Here is a 19,290-nt window from a genome sequence, read left to right on the forward strand (position 1 = left end):
ACCGGTGGTCTGGTGCTCGGACCATGGGTCTGGTTCTTGGACCAGTGGTCTGGTGCTTGGACCAGTGGCCTAGTGCTCGGAGGTGGTCGGGTGCTCGGAGGTGGTTGGGTGCGCCAGCGGTGGCCATGCCATGATGGCGGTGTTGCGAGCGCGGCGAGTGAGTTCTCTACTTCAGCGTCCGGGGGGCTTGGAGGGGTCTACAGCGTCCAAGGGCTTGGAGGTGGTCATGGTGTGCACGTGAGTGTGCTGTGCTTGTGTGCCTAGAGACCGGAGATGGTCTTGGCCTACGCGCTCATGGTATGGAGCGCCATGGCTGGGGTAGCAAGGTCCGGTGGCGAGCAGGGGATGAATCGGGGCTCACCATAGGTGTTGTGGAAGAGGGGATGGTGGTGCAGTGACGAGTTGTGGCTGTGTAGCTCCGGAAGCCGTGCAGTGCCGACCTGCGACTGTGATGACGACGACGGCGTCACCCTCGGCTCCGGCGACCTCGACAGCACGTGGGGGCTCCGATTCTCTTCTCATAATCTCCTTCTCGACCCTCTACTCTCGGTGCGGTGTGGCTATTGGGCTACCAAGCGGCGGCGGTGGCTGAGGGAGAGGCTAAGACGCCGGGCATGAGCGGCGTGCGGGCTGGCTTTATAGCCGAGCACCATGCCCCCAATGGCGGCTGGCATCGTGCGGTGGAGGTGTGTGCACTGCATCAGACGGTGGCGTGGGGTTACATGAGCGCGGCGCAAGGGGGACAGGGTCATGCCCCGGGCGTGACCCCCTGGCCCGCCCCTGCCAACGTTGTTGGCTCCCGGTCGCACGGCGGTTGAGCGTGGCGTGGAGAAGATGAACAGGAGGGCTGTCATGCGGGGCCCATGTGGCAGCGGCAGCAGGCGAGCGGAGGGTGCGCGGGCGTGCTGGGCTGCTGCGCGCGAGTTGGGCCGGCCTGCTGCGTGCTGGCGGCGCTGCTTGCTGGGCTGCTGCGCGCTGGCGGGCCGAGAAGCCGAGCAGGCCTGGGCTGTGAGGCCTTCTCCTCTTTTCTTTTCTTTTCTGTTTTCTTTTTCTACTTCCTTGATTTGAATTCAAATTTGGTTTTTAAATTTGGATTCCAAATTGGTGCACCATATTCATTGGAGTTTAGATATGAGGCCCACCACATTCTTTTATATATTTTTATATATTAGGAATTTATTTAGCTAGTTTGTATATCAATCATAGGTGTAGTTTGATATATATATATAAATAGGATTAGTTTTCTCTTTTTACACAATTATTCTTTGTTTTTGAATAGTGCTTACTTTATGGTGTGTTTCTTTTAAAAGAGTTGTCAAGCATAACATAAAACAAATGGAAATCCAAATCACAATTTGGGTTAACAATGTATGCATCACTTTATTTGTTAGAAATTAAGTAATCATAATCAACAAAAGACATGCCATGCTTATGTGTTAACTTGGGTTGGGGTTAGACCTAATGCATCTCTTAGGTTGGGATTCTATACATGACACTCATCATCACATGGGAGTTCTAAGAAAAATTTTGTAGTTGGTATTTTTGGTGTATGGATTTTTGGGTTGTTACAGTTAGTAGTGCCAAGGGAGTGGCCAAGGCCGACCACTAGCTCTATTTATAAGCCCACAAGCAAATAGAGTCATTACCCATTTGGAGCAACTTTCTACGAGGGCACTGGACATGGCGGTGCCTGGCACCGGACATGGCGGTGCCCCTCCCAACAGTAACTTTCCAATGGCTAAAAACTAGCCGTTGGGGCACCGGACAGGGTAGCGGTGGCACCGCCCCTAGGGTGGCGGTGACCACCTAGCCAACTGCCCGAAAACCCCAGCCTCTGGATTTTTATGGCGGTGGTGCCCGTGCGGTGACAACCTCTAGTTCAGCCAGTCTCTGGAAAAATACAGCAGCGGCACCGCCCTCCTTGCGGCGGTAACTGGGCGATGCACTGCCCTCACCACAGCTATTTACACCGGACGCACCCCTGCAGCTCTTACCTGCTGCTTCTCGGCCACGTCTAGGTGGGCATCGCCCTAGGGGTGGCGATGCCACCGGACAAATTGGTGGTGCCCCTAGGGTAACTCTCTACTCTTGACTTCCTAGTCGGTCATTGCCACAGGGGTGGCGGTGCACCGAACAAGGGGTGGCGGTGCCCCCATGGCAGCACCCCAAGCTGAGTTTCACCTCCATTTCTTCACCTTTCTCACCACCTTTGCAAATGTGCTAACACTCCAAGTGTTTCACCATCACGTGCAAGTGTGTTAGCATTTTCACAATTATTTTTCAAACGTTAAACACTTCTCACCGATTGTGCACTAGGCCTAAAATGCATGTGCGTGTTTTCCAACACCTAGTGGCACTAGATGATCGAGTTGTTCAATAAGGGCTCCCCTCTTAATAGTATGACCATTTATAGTGTCTTAATCACCGAAAACAAAATGATCCTATATATATCACCTTTGCCTTGAGCCTATTTTGTTTTTCTCTTTCTTCTTTTCCAAGTCCTAGAGCTTGATTATCATCACATGTCCACACCACCAACATGGACTTTATTTCATGTGGCCATCTCCATCCATGAGTGCCACCTAGCTCCTCCACTTGGATTGGACCATCCTATCTAGTCACATACTTAGATGCAAGGATTAGTCCAAATAGGTTTCATCAATTAGCCAAAACCAAACTAGGGCTTTCACATAGACAATCAAACAACATTTGTCCATTTGAACATGTCGTGACACAGAGATACATCAGATGGAGCTTTATTCACTACTCCGCTAATGACTCCAAGAAAAAGAACAAGGGAACATAAGGAAGAAAGTAAGGCCTACTCATGAACCATGCTAGGACTTTACGTCTACCATAGCTACGGTCGACACTAGCAGGGTTGACATGAACTTTTCTGTGGTCCATGTCATACGCGATGATTGTTCTTTCCACCCCGACAAAGAAAATCAAATTCCATTCTGGGTGAACTGTAATCGTTGTGTAGGCTAAATAATAATCCACGTAACCAAATTTAATATTAGTCTTTCCAAACACCTTCAGTGTGCTAACAGTATGCTTCAATGTTCATTTATTAGTAGCATAGTCTTCAAGGATCCAGACTAAAAGCTAGGACATATTGTGACCACTAACACCACCAACAGTACATAACACAAGTGACCCTAAGCTTGATGGATGGAGGGTAGAGTACCAAGAGGCCTAGGAATTTTCCTCCATGTCTTTCCCTCCATATCAACAACAAGTATTAGAGAGTACCCCATAATGTGTAGACAACCGTTAAGAAACACACTTGCTAATCTTGAATGTATCACATCATCAATGTCCTGGCCCCATTCAGAATCCTAATAGATCCATGTTATAGTTTAAGATGAGTAGATCTCCTCACCTAGGCACTCAATGTCCTCCTCCGCCACAAATTCAATCACATGGAAGTGCGAGGAGGCTATCGGATCGAACCCCAATCAAGCCCAACCAATAGCAAGGATGCTAGGCGGTAGTACCCACAAATTCTTGGTCGCCGGATTATAGACGACATAGCAGGATCCAGCAGCCTCAACACACAAGCATAGGATGAGGCCATTGCAGCAAACTAAGATAGCTACTTTGTCAATGGGGAAGGGCAAGAAAGACAAGTTAGGGCATTCACCGGTGATGCTGTGAAGTTTCGCTCGCCCTTCTCACCATCGTAGAAGAAGCCAGCCACAGTCTGGGCAGCACCTTATGGTTGTTGGAGATGAGGTAGTTCTAGGAGCGTTAGACACATTTGCAGCACAACAAGGAGCGAGCAGGTAGGTGGCGGAGGATCTCTAGAACAAGATCCTCTATGAGGCTGGCCAGTGTGTTCCTATTGTTGGGGGCCGCCTCCATTTTGAAGAGCCTACGATCATCGTTGTGCAGTAGGACGAGAGCTTCCTTAGTAATGAGGTCACTAAAGAGGAAAATAATCCAATAAAGATCCATTAGTGAAGTGTGAAAGCATAACCTTGCCTTTGGATCTAGCGGCAGCACAGCACGAGGCGTGCAATGGTTCACACAAATTGCGAGAGGAACAATGCACCGGTCGTGCGGGAGGTGATGGCGGCGCGGCATGAGGCGTGCAATGGAGAGAGGAACAGTGCACCAACCTTGAAGATGGAGAAGTGGAATGGTGATGCAACTATGTTGTGAGTAGTTGGGAAATGGGGAAATAACGCATGCTAAATTTACTACCACCAGTAGACCAAACGATCATGTAGGGCCAGTGGCCAGAATGCCTATCCAGTCAGCTCGGCTTTTCATGCGATGAAGAAAATACCACTGCCGCATCTACTGTTAACCCATCGGTGGTAGAAGTCTCAACTGCCAATTTCCTTCATCAGGAGGCCTCGCTATTGGTCCAACCGACGGTGGAAGTAAAATATAGTCACTTCTATTGCTATGGCAGTGAAAATGGCGATAGTGATAAGTTAATCTATAGTAGTGATTGTCCTATGAGATCAAATACATAGCGGGCGGACTTTCTTGCATTTGCAGTAAAAATCAACAGCTATGGCTCATCCGTTCTGCATTAGATCAAGCTGAGACTTGTTTAGATAAACTCCTCACTACATGGTTCTTTCAAGTTCAAAAATTTTATCAAAGAAAATTTCAACATCTATACACCCACATCCTCCGATCAGAAAGGGTGAACACCGTCAATATATTACAGATCAGAAAGAGAACCAGAAAGAAATCTACAGGCAAAAGCAACCACTAGGGGCTAGAAACCAGTTACCAAATGTCCAAAGGACCTAAGCTACACCACGCTCAATAGAGTCTAACCGAACTAATACAAAGTTCAACAAAAGTTAACACAGACATGCATGCAAATAATTAAGACTCCACATACGGTAGTCCCACAGACCAAACCTAGTCATGACTTGTACTAGTGATACGTCCCACATAGATCAATGGTCGAGGTGGGCTGGCAGGATCTCATCTATATTCACCTTTGCTAAGACGACATTGGTGGCCGACTCGACATGCTCGAACAGATAATCCATATAATCTTCATCATCCGGTAGCGGTGGAAAAGCCTGCTGCACCACCAGGACTTTAACTGCTATACCAAACTGAAGCTGGGCAGCGATCAGCGTTGTGGCAGCCCCTTGACGGACAGCTTCGGACACCATGGCCCAAATATGGGCCGGTAGGACTCGGAGGCGCTCCTCTAGTGTAGTGGCCAGATCATTCACTGTCTGCACAGGGAAGGCGGAGTCATAGGCAGTAGTAGCATCGATAAGTAGGTTTTGGACCTCCACGTCAGCGGCTGCCTTCTCGTCTCGTGCCTAGGCGGCTTCTTGTTGGGCGACACCAAGTGCGGTGTGCATGGCCTTCAGCTCATCGCGAAGCTTGTTGGTATCTAGACTGGCCCCTGAGTACAATTCTATGGCCTTGTGGTAAGACTAATTTAACTTAAAGTATTCTTCATCATCTCATGATTCAGCACTAGAAGATTGCCTAAGGACAGATGGGATCGGTGACGGCATGCAGCGATAGGACATCTCTCTGCACAATGCAAGCCAAGTTCAAGAAAATAGGATAAGGGGGAGAGCAATCTGATTGAGAAGGCAAACGACTCATGGGACTGTCCAGTTCAGTAGGGGACAGAATCATCGCTGGTGGCTGCCCCCACCGGGGAATGGTTCTCAGGGCCACTTTTTGAGCGTGACTATGGATGAAGAACTCGGCTCTAGTGCCAAAGATCCTCGGGATGTCATCACGCACACGTCCACCTTTTGAGAGAGTAGGCAATTTCCAAATACTAGTTAAATTAAGCAGCGTGAACACAAATACTAGCATGAACATTGCTTGCATACTCTAGTTAATTTAATGAAGAGAAACACCATGAACAGTGGTACATGAAAAAAATCACCTCATTTATAGTAATTAGGGGCGGGTGTGAGACCATGCTGACGAAAGGTCCATCTATCGGTGGAGGATGGTCAGCCCTGAAGGCCTCCAGGGACTCCCCCTGTCATGATCCAGCGTGTACACTCTCATAACCATCATCACCCGTTGGTCTAGGTCATCCTCACGGATGGTGACATTCGACTCAATTTTAGGGTCTATCGGGCCCCAGAACTCCCACTAGGGGTGGTGCCTCATCTTCAAGGGGAGGACCTGACGACCGATGAATGTATGGATCACCCTTATCCCTATCAGGCCCTGACCCTTCAGGTCCATGATCGCATCCAACAAGTACGGCACATCCCACGTGTCCTCCTAGGGCAGTAGTTCCTCCCACGACTCTAGGAGGTCACCACGTAGCTGGTTAGGAGAATAAGACGATTGTGGCGGTCTCTCATTAGGGACATAGAGCCACAACTTTTGTCACCCCAAGTCCACAGAAGGGTAGCAATCAAGGCTCAGGTACTTGTCCTCCATTCCGGGATGAAGTTGGATCAAGGCGCCCCCCCCATCCAAGGAAAATGTACCCCCCAGCGCTGAGCAAACCACTCAGAATAAAGACCGTCATAGCTCATAGTGGGCAAGGACTCCTAGGAAGCCCTCGCACAGCATGATGAAGATGGAGAAGTGGAGGATCCCCTGTGGAGTCAAGTCATGGAGGCGGAGCCTAGAGTAGTACAGCAACCACCAGAGTAAGGGGTGTGCTAGCACCCCGAACCCAAAAGAATGGAAATGGACAAAAGAGATGACCTCATTCTCCACTAGCCATGGCTCCACTTTTGTTCTCAACAGGACTCTCCACCCGACCGCGTCGGTGGCCTCTGGGATCACCACGTTCAATCATAGCTCATCGAACGCCTTGCGATCGATGGATGACTTCATCCACTACATGGTCATGGTCCTCGCAAGGGCGTAGTAGGGTAGAGGGCAAAAGCTTTGGGATGGAAGGAAGAGATCTGGGGAGGGAAGGTAGATGATTGCAGAAGGCAGCAATAACCTTCCCTCTTGCGCCCTTATGTCTTCTATAGTTTGGGGCCATGGAACCACCGCACTCCACACGACCACTAACACATTTGCATGGGTAGGCGGTTTGGCGAACACATCAATGCGATGGGCCGCAATGCGATGTCCTTGCTAGAACTGCCTGCTGACGCCACCCACGCGCGCATGCCTGTGCAAGAATCCAATAGCCTACAAGATGAAAACGGATGCCACACATTGTTCATCAATACTTCCGGGTAGTCATGATTTCAAACCGTCGAACCTTCTATGATAAACCTTATCGCTCCACTAGTGTCCAGCTAGTGAAAATTTTAAAGAATCATTATGTCTATAGGGTGCAGAAAAATTTTAATAGTTGTGCCTCTATTCTTTGACGGTTGCGATCAGCCCAAATCTAAATTCAACTACTCCCTCCATCCCAAATCGATGAGTCAGAATTGTCAAATTTAACAAAATAAAAAAAACTCAATTTAAGAAGAATCAACCGAAATATATGAAGTATGAAAGAAATAAAGGAAGATAAATATAGTTGGACCAACATAAAAACTTCATTCCTAACATGGACAAAAATATGGTTGACAAATTGCATTCAGTCGATCAACATGAGTGAAGATGACAGAGTCTCCTCCCACAAACACAATAACACTACCAAGTCTTTTCATTTCCTCGAAATTCCTAACATGGACAAAAATCTCGCCACTATCATAGTCTTTGACAACTATAACAAAGCAATCTTTACCTAGCATAAAACGAACTGTAGCTTCAACAACGATCCGTTGGGGCTGTTGATGAACATGACGTCCCCAAGCAACAAGCACCCCTTGTACGATACCTGGTGACACTCCTAGCTGCCAAAGCACAAGCTTGCTGATGGATTAAACATGGGTGTCATGGTACGACGACATCTCTCTGTATACATACAGAACAAAAAACACAAGGAAAAAATCATTAGAAGAAACCACATATGAAACACTACACCTTGAACAAGCAAGGACAGCACAAAGCAACAGAATATTGCCTAGGCCATATCTTAGCCTCGATTGAGATCCTGACTAGAATAAAATGACAAACAAACTAAAACTCAACTCAACAAGGAAGATCACTATTGTTCTATGGGCAATAGCTGCTAACGAAGTTGTAACACTACCTCCTTTCCTTGGCTAGCAACTTGCAAGTGAAAAGTAAAAGAGACTAGGAAGGATATTTATACTCGACGCAGATGCTAACAAACGTTAGAAGACGTGAGTCCCCATAGCGTTACTAATTATTAACAAAATAGATTCAGAATACAAGCAATCAGAGTAGTAGTCGAGGGGTTGGCGTATTTTCTTGCTCTGATTACGAGAAAGTCTGGCGCGTTAAATACATAGAGTTGTAGACTTTCTCATTATCAGAGTAGGAAAACGCGTCAATCCCTCGACTACTACACTGGCGATTCGAGTAGTAACGGCGACGAGCAATTTTAATGTACTCGAGCGATGGCATGTACTGCACCAACTGCGACTCTAGCGAGGAGGAGGACGATCTGGAGTATTGAGACTCATCTAGCAACGAGTCGTGCGAGACGGTGAATCGCCAGAGCACTAGCGAGGAGGAGGATGTTTTTTCTCTTTGACTAGAAACTCAAATCTCCTTAGAATCCATGACTTTTTCTAGGTTGAAAAATCCATGGGGATATCAATAACCCATTTAGTTATTTATGGAGGGTTTTCCATCCCTGGGCCTAACTTCCCCTTGCTTTCAAATTATAGGCCTTAGTTCAAATAGACGCAGATGCAGTCACACAAATAAAAAAATAATTGGCAGATACAGTGCAACAAGCTACAGCGAGTAGGTTTAGTTTTTTCTTTTTTTGGTAATTTTTAGGTGTCAAATTCATGCATATTTTAATTATTTTTTTATTATCATCCTATTTTAGTTTTATGTTTATTTATATTATTATGAAAAAACTAAAAAGGCAACAACTAACTCATCGGATATATAAACAGGTGCACATGAGAAAAAAATAAAAAGACGGATATTAGGTAAGTAATATTTTGTCGTAATCATTTCCTATTAAAACATGGAATAAATTTCGGTCTCTGCTGAGCACCATGCCGAGCAGTCTTGCCAACACGCCTCGAAAATTTGATTTCGCACTACACTGAGCAGTCCCACCAACATGCACTAAAAATTAGATGTCTCTCTTTTGCCCTCCGCGTGAAAAATAGGATTACCACGCCATCGACTTCAGACAAGGGCATTTGTGGTAATGTGATGGCCACATAAAAGCACAAAGAGTCACTGTCTCCGCCTCCATCTCCATTCTCCAGCCACACCGTCTCTCCTCTAGCTCCAAATCCTAGTCCCATGGCCTTCCTCTCCACTCTCCAGCCACCCCGCTCTGGACCCTAGGCACCATTAGCACAGCAGCTCGACTCTCTCTCCACACTCTAGCCACACCCACTCTCATACATTTCTAAACCCTAGCCTCGACGATGGTACAAGGCAGATCCGAATCCCCTACCTCGGCACCTACCACAACTAATTGGATCTAAACCCTAGCCAAAGCCAGATCTGTTACCCCTTCATCAATGCCGGTCGCACTAGATCTGTGACCACAATGACAAGATCAGATCTAAACACGAACACGGAGGAAGAGGTACCCAAATTCCTTTTATGATGTGTGCTCTACTATAGAGGTTGAACCAAGGATATGTTGAGAGCGATGGGGTTACATATTTCCTATAGTTGAGTGTAGCTAACATGTGCTTTATTGGATTAATGACTTCTGTATAAGCTATAGTTAATAGTTATGCGCTTATTTGCATATTCTTGCTCTGTTGTGTTGTCATTATGTAGAAGCTTTAGTTAATAAATTCCTTTGTAATCTAGAAAGATGGAAGGACTTGGAATACTTGTGGGCCCAAAACCTGTGTCTCCAAAGGCAAAAAAAAGTCAAGCACAAAGGGTAGACACGGTGAAGATTTGGAATATATCCCTAAACTAGGGTAGGTAGTTGAGGGATTTGATATTATAGATGAAACAGATTCATATTTAGAAGATGAGCTAGTACCCCCAGCAATTGAAGTGCTTGTTTTATCTTGTATTTAGTTCGGAGGGGGGTAGGTAGCAATGCAATGCTTTACTATTTGGATAGCAATGCAATTTGTACACACTACTAGGAACCAGCCCTGTCGTGACGCCTATATTGGGTTGCAATATGGCTATTTTGGTTGCAATATAGATCAATTGCATCTATGTATGGTCGTTGACAAGTGGTTGCATTTGGAATGGTGCAATAGGTTCTTGCATCCTTTTGGATGTGGTGTTGCAATATCATGATATTGCAATGCATAGAAAAAACTAACGCAACACGTGGTATGGTTGCAAGCATGGATATTGGGGCAAGCACAATGGTTGCATGAGTTACTGTTGTGACGAAACATGTGCCTGCAATAGGACAGTATTGCCACGAACAAACTTGTCGCAAAATAGCTTTATTGCCACTCCATAGTTATGTGGAAATATGGTCATATTGCCATGTAGTGTATTCCGTTGCATCAAAGAAATCTTGCAACGTAACAATTTTGGTGGCTAGAGTCACAATTGCCACGTTCATTTGCCGGTGGCAATAAAAGGTAATACAACGAATCATTGTTGGGGCAATAGATGAAAAATGCAATGAACGATTGTTGGTGGTAAAAGATGAGAAATGCAAGAAATCATTGTTGGTGGTAATAAATGAAAAATACAACGAATTATTGTTGGTGATAGACATGTCCTATAGCAACACATAAAGTTTGTGGCAATAAATGTATATTACAACAAAAAATAGTAGTTGCGTAGTAGTTTCTTGCAACGAGGGCATTTTGGTCAGCGCCTTTTTAATTTCTTTTCATAGCTATAAATTTATTTATTGTTATAAAATAAATGTGCCATGAGTATAGATTTCATCATCACAAATAAAACTCAAAACCTTCATTAACTTCAAACATATGTTTCAACCAAAATAATAACACAATGACCAGAGTACTGCTAAAATAAACATGACCACAACAGAATAAAAACATCATCTTTAACTACAAGTTTGCAACTATGTTTGACATAATAAAATAGAACTAAATATGAGTTCGCTTTTTGATCTATTCGTGCCCCATCGCCCATCGGGTCTGGCAGTCATCAATAAACCTTTCTCCAATTCTTGTAGCTATCCATCACCAACATTAAGGCATAGAGCTTTCTCTAATTATTCTAGTTGTCCATGCTTTCCTGCAATTTATGAACAAGCATACAATTAGTTATTGGAAAGAAATAAAACTGCATGACCAATTGTCATTGTTCTTTTTGTGGAAAAGAACCCAGTGGTAGTAGCATCATCAACCTTTTTTGTAGTCAACACCCTTGCTAGTTCATTCTGCCAAAATAAATGCTTTGATGTAAACAGATTGCAATTTGTATGTGACATCAGTCAACTAACCTATGAAGCTGATTGCCCCCAAAAAATTACTTCTACAATTAGGAACCAGAGTTCATGTTTGCAACAAATAATTTTGTATATTCGTTATTGAGCATGGTGCTTTCAGCTTTGTAATGATGAACGATAGAACTTATGGCCTGTATGTGAAATTGTTATATCTAGTGCTGCTTATTAATCACTTTTTACTGAAATATTTGACATCAAGTGGTTATGTTCTACATTTGTGAAATAGCTCATGATTACAACAAGATAACTGAATAAGATATAATCCGTTAAAATAAACATGCATATATGTTCTCATATTAAAATTGTTGCTGCATATATGCCTCTTTCATTTTCAGATGTGAATTTTACTCCCCTTTCATTGTCTATTTTCACTAAATTTCTACTATCATGATTAAGTTACTAGTGTGTGGGCCCTTTGTCCTGATCTGTTATGCAGTAGACATGATTGTGTCGAATCTGACATAGGTGACTAGACCTTCTCTTGTTAAATGTGAGAAAAAAATAATGTCTTGATAATGACATAGCTGTCTTGTGAAAGTTCAGCTCTGAAATCAGTTCTTTTTTTTGTAGGAGAGTAGAGGTGCTTGCTGCTTTTTTGGTGCAATGGTGTTGATGTAACGGCATCGAGTACATGGACATGGAGGAGTTTCTTCTTTAGATGTGCCTCCAAATATAGTCTGAATATAGTTCTTGAATCATGTTTGCCATTCAGAAGTAAATCTGCACATACACGTCCACCTCCTATCTTCATCTGACATGCTTCTTCACACTATCAAAGATCAAGAACAATGCAATCTATCCAAAGTACTACTGCCTGCCATGACCACGAAGCCATAACTTAAACTACAAATAACAAATCGCTACACCATGGGATATGAGCAATAAAACAAATCAAATGCAGATTGGCGTACCTCTAGGAGTCGGCGTCTAGTAGGAGCTTCCAATCGATGAACCTTCTGTAGGGTGCAAAGGGGGGCTTCTGTAGGGAGAAGTTATCGTCCCTGACCTTTGCGTTGGGAAAGTCTAGATTTTTGTTGGTGGGGTGAGAGGGCATAGGGTGCAGCGGCGGTGTTTGTAATGTGCTTCATGATTCATACGTTGTACTAACTAAGATCAATTATGTTAGAACTTGGTGGCCTGTCCATTTCCAAGGATGATTCTCCTGAGTCCTGATCACTTGGTAAAAGGTAAATTTATTGCAGGTTTTGCACATTCATCTCTATTTGTATTCTCTACCTATGTTGATGACTTGATGGTGAACTGCAGGACTGCTGGTGCTCCACTACTCGGTGTATGCATGCTGCTGGGTGATTAATATTTCTCTATTTGAATAATGAAGAAAACTTGAATCTCCGTATCTGTAGAAGTGTCAATGAACCTGTATCTTTGTATGTTCTGTACTTCTATTGGCTTGTTGTTTGTGTACTGCAAGACTACATGTTGTTGGCTGCATGCTGATGGTTGTGGCGCTGCGTTGCACCCTATTTTTTATCCTGTATTGTTGAATGCTGATGGTTTAATGGTTTATCATGCACTCCTTTTTTAATCATGTACTCATTGTTCGGTTGTTTTGGTTTAAATCAAAAACCAAAATACAAAAACCAAGACCGAAATTCTTGGTTTTCAGTTTTCAAACAAACTGATCAGGTGTTGTTTGTTGGAAACCGAAATTTTTGCAAACCGAATAAACTAAACCAAATTAGCAGTTTAAACTGAATGCATAGTCTGAGTAGGGTGGCAATGCTGGCGGGTGGTGTAAACACGCGTGCGACCTGTCTTTTTTTTAGAAGGTACATGCAGTCTGTCTATGTCATGCTAGAGGGTGCGGTTTTGGGGCAGCATCCATGGTTGCGCAAGAGGAAATTGACCACTCGCCCTAGTGGGCTGCCAACCTAACCCCTTTTGTGTTAGGCCCATGTATATGATACAAAATGCCCACAAACAAATTTTAGTGGCAATATAAATATCCTGGCAACCAAATATACTCAAATGTAGCCACATATGATGTTAGTGGCAATAGACCCTCAATAGATGCAACAAATTACTTTTCCGATGCAATTTAATAAGATCTTTTGCAACGCAGGGCAAGATTAAGACAACAAAGTTTCATTGTGGCTATATTCACAACTACTTGCAACTAATCATATTTTTGATGCAATATAGCAAGATCTATCGCAACGCAGGTTAAAATTAAGACAACATAATTACATCGTGGCCATATGTGCAACTACTTGCAACCAACTTTACAGTGGTGGCAACAACACCTAGCTATTGCAACACAACATCAATATTATCACAACTCAACACTAGCTGTGGCAATAGGCACCCATTCTCGCAACCATCTTTTTCCACCATGGCATTAGCGCCTACCTCTTGCAACGGAGCTTATGACTAACACAACACACAATTTTGGTGGCCATAAGGCCCATATATCGCTACCAATTATGACATTGGTTGCCATAGAACCAAATATTGCAACCAAATGTGTGGTGTTGCGAAAACAAGTGGTGCTATAAGGGTCAAATCCTTGTAGTAACATGCTTGTTGCTTAAGTTTGTATCTCTAATTTTAGTGTCCTAGTCGAAGGAGACATAGAGGAGACTCTGCCAACAGGACAAAAGGCAGTGCTGCCATGACTCCTAGGCGAAGGCACTCCAAGCGAGTGAATTCAATATGACCAGGAGAGTTTGCTCATAGAGTTCGTACTCGGAGGGCTACCGCTGGCAAAAGGGTGGAGGTATCAGCAGTAGGTGAACATAATTCTCCATCACCACAGACACCTGTACCCAGGATCAATTTAAACTTCATGAATTAACTAGAGACATTTGTCAGGACAGCACCCTACCTAGCCCTATGAGAGACTGCCCACGGCCAAATGATGATAGCCATGCCGAAGAGGAGCCCTCTGAGTTACCTAGCCCTGTGAGAGACTGCCCATGGTGAGATGATGATAGCCATGCCAAAGAGGATCCCTCTAAGCTACCTAGCCCTATGAGAGACTACCCACGGCCAGATGATGATAGCCATGCCGAAGAGGAGCCGTCTAAGCAAACTCTCGTCTCCACCCACCCACAGAACAATGAAAGTTGCCTAGGTTGGTATTACCTTACAGATATCTATCAATCAATTCACACTAGCTATTTGATATACATGTTACTTTTCTAACAATCTGAATCTATGAAAACTTTGTATTACCATTGCTGAGAAGTGCGAGGAAGCCAAGGCCTTGAACTCATGGAATTTTGCTTGACAAAACGAGCAAATCAATGGGAGGATTGAGGATGTCCATCTCTGTTGCTGAGGGGAACAGAAGGCCACATGATCCAATGCAAGCTGCCAAGTTTGCCTCAGAGGCGGGTGTAGTAGTCAGGCATCAAATACCAATTTTGATGCATTGGAAACATTACAAGAAGCTCTCCGATGTCGTCCATTACAAAAATTTTGTGGAGAGGCTAACTGTATGTATGGGTATCCTCTCTTGACATTCAACTCTACTTTGAGTAACTTTAACTGATTTACTTTTCATTCACACTACTACATGCAGTCAAGGCTGGACATTGACAAGGCTCACCCACCAACACAAGAAGCTTGCTAGAATGTATTGCAGTGTGGGGTATGGCAGGCATGCTACAGGTTGAAGCAAACCTACTTCAATGGCATCCCTGTTGATCAGAACGTGTCGAGACTTGGTCTAGTGATAAGAACAAGGTGTGTGTGTCAACCCATCAATTTCCTATCTAGTCTTGCTATGGTCTACTTGTGCTGCAGTCTAACACAAATGAAGCTATAGGAAACATCTGAGACGAACAAGCGAAACCGTGCAAAAGTGAAGTACCACCAGTCTATAGGATCTCGCTCCTATGTTGTCTAGCTGCAAACATTTGTAAATGATGGTTGTGTTTTATTGTTACTCTTGCCTTTGTATAAATATAAACAGAAACTTATGTGCAATGTGAACAGAAAGAGAATAAGAGGAAGGCCACAGAACATAGTCAAGGACTTAATGAACAACATGATGATCCAGGACTTGAACAACATGGTCGACCTAATGAAGATGTTAATGTTGTGGAAGTCTTCAAGGACTTCCATACCAATATGAAAAAGGGCCTGAGCGATGCTGCAAGAACAGCAGTTTTAAGTACCTTCATTTGCTTTCCTTGAAATCTACTGAACCCATTGCCATAAAAGAAGAAAACACAACAGGAGCCTAATATGGCAACATCATTTAATTTTGTAGTTGTAATTTTACACCAATCAATATGGTACCTGTACATTGTGCTTATGTAATCTCTATCGGCAGTAGGCTACAAAAGATCTATGCATTGTGCTTATGTAATCTCTATCAGCAGTAGGCTGAGGAAGTCCTATACATTACTTGTTATAAATTAATCTCTTGGGTTTTCAATTAAAGTCCTTTTCCACTATCTATAACCTAATGTTTTACTAATTGAATTTCATAGGAAGCTATGCAAGCAAAACCTGTTGCTGATGGGCAGCAACCAATGACTAGTGTTGATGTTGTTTCCAAGGTCCTCTGCCTCTCCTAGGGTAAGCCCCCTCCTAGGCAAGCAGGAAAAGCCTTTTTTGAAGAATGCTGGTATCCTGAGAAGCTCCACCAAAGCAGAGACATCGGTGGAGATGACACTTCTAGAGCAGTTTGCTGGTGAACAAGAAAGTTTTGCTGCCCTCATAGAACTAGTGGATGAACTGAAGAGGAAGATAAAAGAGTCTAAAAGGGAGTTTGAGGAATTCAAGAAATAGCAACAGGAGGAATACAATAGACTCTGAGCAAATCATGCGCTTAAGCTCTCCTGGTAATTAACTCTTAGTCTTCAACTCTTGCGGCTGATGTGATGAATATTTGTCGTCTATTGTGTGGACTCATGTGATGGTTTGTTGTCGTGATACTCTGTCAGTGGCTTGCTGCTAACATGTGAAATATTAATTGTTCATATTTGATTGCTAGCTTGAATAATTATATTGTCAATCTGTGTAGTAGTGACGATCTCAAATTACTTTTCTGATGTAATTAGTCCTGCACGGGGTAGAACCAAGACAGGCCACGTGATCAAATAAAAATGCGACACGTGGACCAACCAGTGCATGACACGTGAATTGGCCAGGGCATGACACGAGGGCTATTAAAAATCCAACACGTGGAAGGAAATCATAAGCCACGTGGACGTATAAAAATATAACACATGGACGGACAGCATCGTGACACGTGGTCAAATAAGAAATGGACACGTGGACAAATAATAATACGACACATGGTCCAATGAAGAAGTGACACGTGATCCAACGGCAACACGACATGTGTGCCAGTTGAAAACTGACGTGTGGAACAACAAGGAACTGACACGTGGTCCAGTAAGAACCTAAAATGTGAAAGAACCAGAGATGGCCATGTTGTGCAATAAGAAGGTGACACATACCCGAACCATCTCCAATGCAACCGGCTATAACATGTACACGTGGAAAGCATCTCCAACGGAAGCACCCACCAGCGTAGCAACCCCCCTGCGATGCATGCCAAAAGAGTTCTATAACGTTCTATTTTTCGTCACAGATCAAGCCACTTCTATGATGATTTGTGAAAACCATCATAGAAGTTCAAGTATGACGTGACTTCTATGACGAACCGTTTTTTGTCATAAATTCATCATAGAACTGAAATTACGATGAATTTGGCTCCTTCAGTGACGAAAGTCATTCATCATAGAAGTGCATATTTCTAGAAGTGTGAAGCTTCATCTATCTAGCGCCCTTGCTCAATGGTCACGAGGCAGGTGTTGACGGAGTCGAGCTGTTCCTTGAGAGGGTTGAGCTTGGTGTTAATTTCTTTGGCAAAGTTGTTGAATAGCTTTTGTATGTCAGCGGCGTTGAGGTTGGGGCCCATGGCAGCGGTGTGGAGATCGAAGTGGTCTCCGGATACTAGTGTAAGGGGTCTCCCGGGGAGGGAGGGGCGGTGGCTATGGAGCAGGAGGGCTGCGGTGAGGGTTTAGGCGGCGTGGAGAAGAGGGTTGCGCAGGGAGAGGGCGGCAGGCGCTGGGGAGGAGAGGGAGAGAGATAGGAGGGACAATTGCTTTCTATTACTTGATTTGATTGATTACATCCCCCTAGTATTTATAGTCCCGATTGGACTTGTATTTCAAGCAACCTATGAGAGATCCTTATAGATTGGATTCTCCCTTTCATAACTAATCAAACTCTAATATGGTAAACTAACTAATACTTTAGATATGATAACTCTTTCCGGAAATGACGGCGGCTGGAGCGGCGGTGCCCCTCCTCGCGCGCGCAGCCTAGGGCGTGCTGGAGGTGCCCAACGCCCCTGGTCGGGCCTCCCTTGGCCCGTTTGCTCTGGGTTGGGGAGCCTCCATTAGACGTATGACAATATGATAAAATAATTCTTCCGAAAAATCAACACAAGCAGTTTCAATAATATTGAAAAGGGGATCAGCTTACAGGAGATGCAATCCAAACCCTAGGATAATCCTTTCACCCGTGGCTACAATGAACAAGATGGGGAATTAAAACAATTCCAGCGCGAGACTAAGGAACGATCCTCGATCACACACCAACAAATCCACAAAGAGATCTGAATCAATAAGCCATCTAGGATTCTTGAGCGACGGCTCGAATCAATAAACCATCTAGGGTTCTCGAGAGACGGCTTGATGAGGGGTAACTCCATGATAAAATTCAATCTAATTACAGAGGCCGTTGGCCCTGGGTTTTAAAGGCACGAAGACCAGCCTGACAAATGGTTTGACTTCAACCAAAAAATACAAACCGGACTCTCTATCCTAGATGAGTTCACGCAAACCACAACCTGACTCCAAAGTACATATGGTGCACACACGCACCTGACTCAAGTAGTCCGACTAGAACAGCAACACATGCCACATGTTGAACCACTAAAAATAATATTTGACGATAGTCCAGCATTTGTAAATTCCTCCACATCTGCAATATATTTTTCTTTTTGAGCTTGCAAGCTCCTTTTGCAACACATCTTGTGCACCTGTACTTTCCTTTTCTGCACTTGTACTATCCTTTTTTATGATTAATACAATACAAAAAATAGGTGGGGGAACTCCCCACTGAGCCTTAAAAAAACAGTTCAAATCTAAGAGTAGAGGATATTAAAGAATTACCGGCTATTATATTTGAATTATCACTAAACATGCCCGCATGAACATCTTGAGGAGCTATGGGCTCATCAAATCTTCACTGAGCTCCTCGTCTGTTCATCGTGGCATGTAGGGAAAATCCAAACAAATTGTACTTATGGTAGAATACATGTTGTCAGTGACGCGAAGAGAGGGCGCGGGTGCTGGCGTGGGCACGGGCGCAAGCTGGGCCGCGGCCACGAGTTGGGCCGGCAGCACGGGTGCGGGTGCAGGCACTAGGGCGAGCTAGGCTAGTTGTTGCTGGGCCGGCTAGGCAAGCGCGGACGCGGGTGGGGGCGCAGCTTGGCTGGGCTAGGCCAGCTGGGCCGGCTCGGTTGGCTGGGCTAGTTTGGCTCTTCCTTTCTCCCTCTTTTCTATTTTCTAATTTCTATTTCTCCATTCGTAGTATTCTATATGTATACAGCCATAGTGGGGTCCACCTAGGTCAACCTTAGGGGTCTCTTGGACAAGCCAGGGCTTGGGCCCACACACACAACGACAATTTGATCTATGGTTGATTAGTGAGTTGTTAGCAACACATAAGATCCAATAAGAAGCAACTCAAGGTTTGAATTAATGCAATGCCCAAACATCTAAGTTTGGTTCTACTTGTGCATCTAGGGTGGCTTCCAAGCATGATCACTCACCAAGCAAGGGCTTTTAGGGAAAAGTTTTTGAAAGTTGTGATTTTTGGGTTTGGGATTTTCAGGGATGTTACAC

The sequence above is a fragment of the Miscanthus floridulus genome, chromosome 5, assembly GCF_019320115.1.
Source record: "Miscanthus floridulus cultivar M001 chromosome 5, ASM1932011v1, whole genome shotgun sequence".
Classification (NCBI taxonomy): domain Eukaryota; kingdom Viridiplantae; phylum Streptophyta; class Magnoliopsida; order Poales; family Poaceae; genus Miscanthus; species Miscanthus floridulus.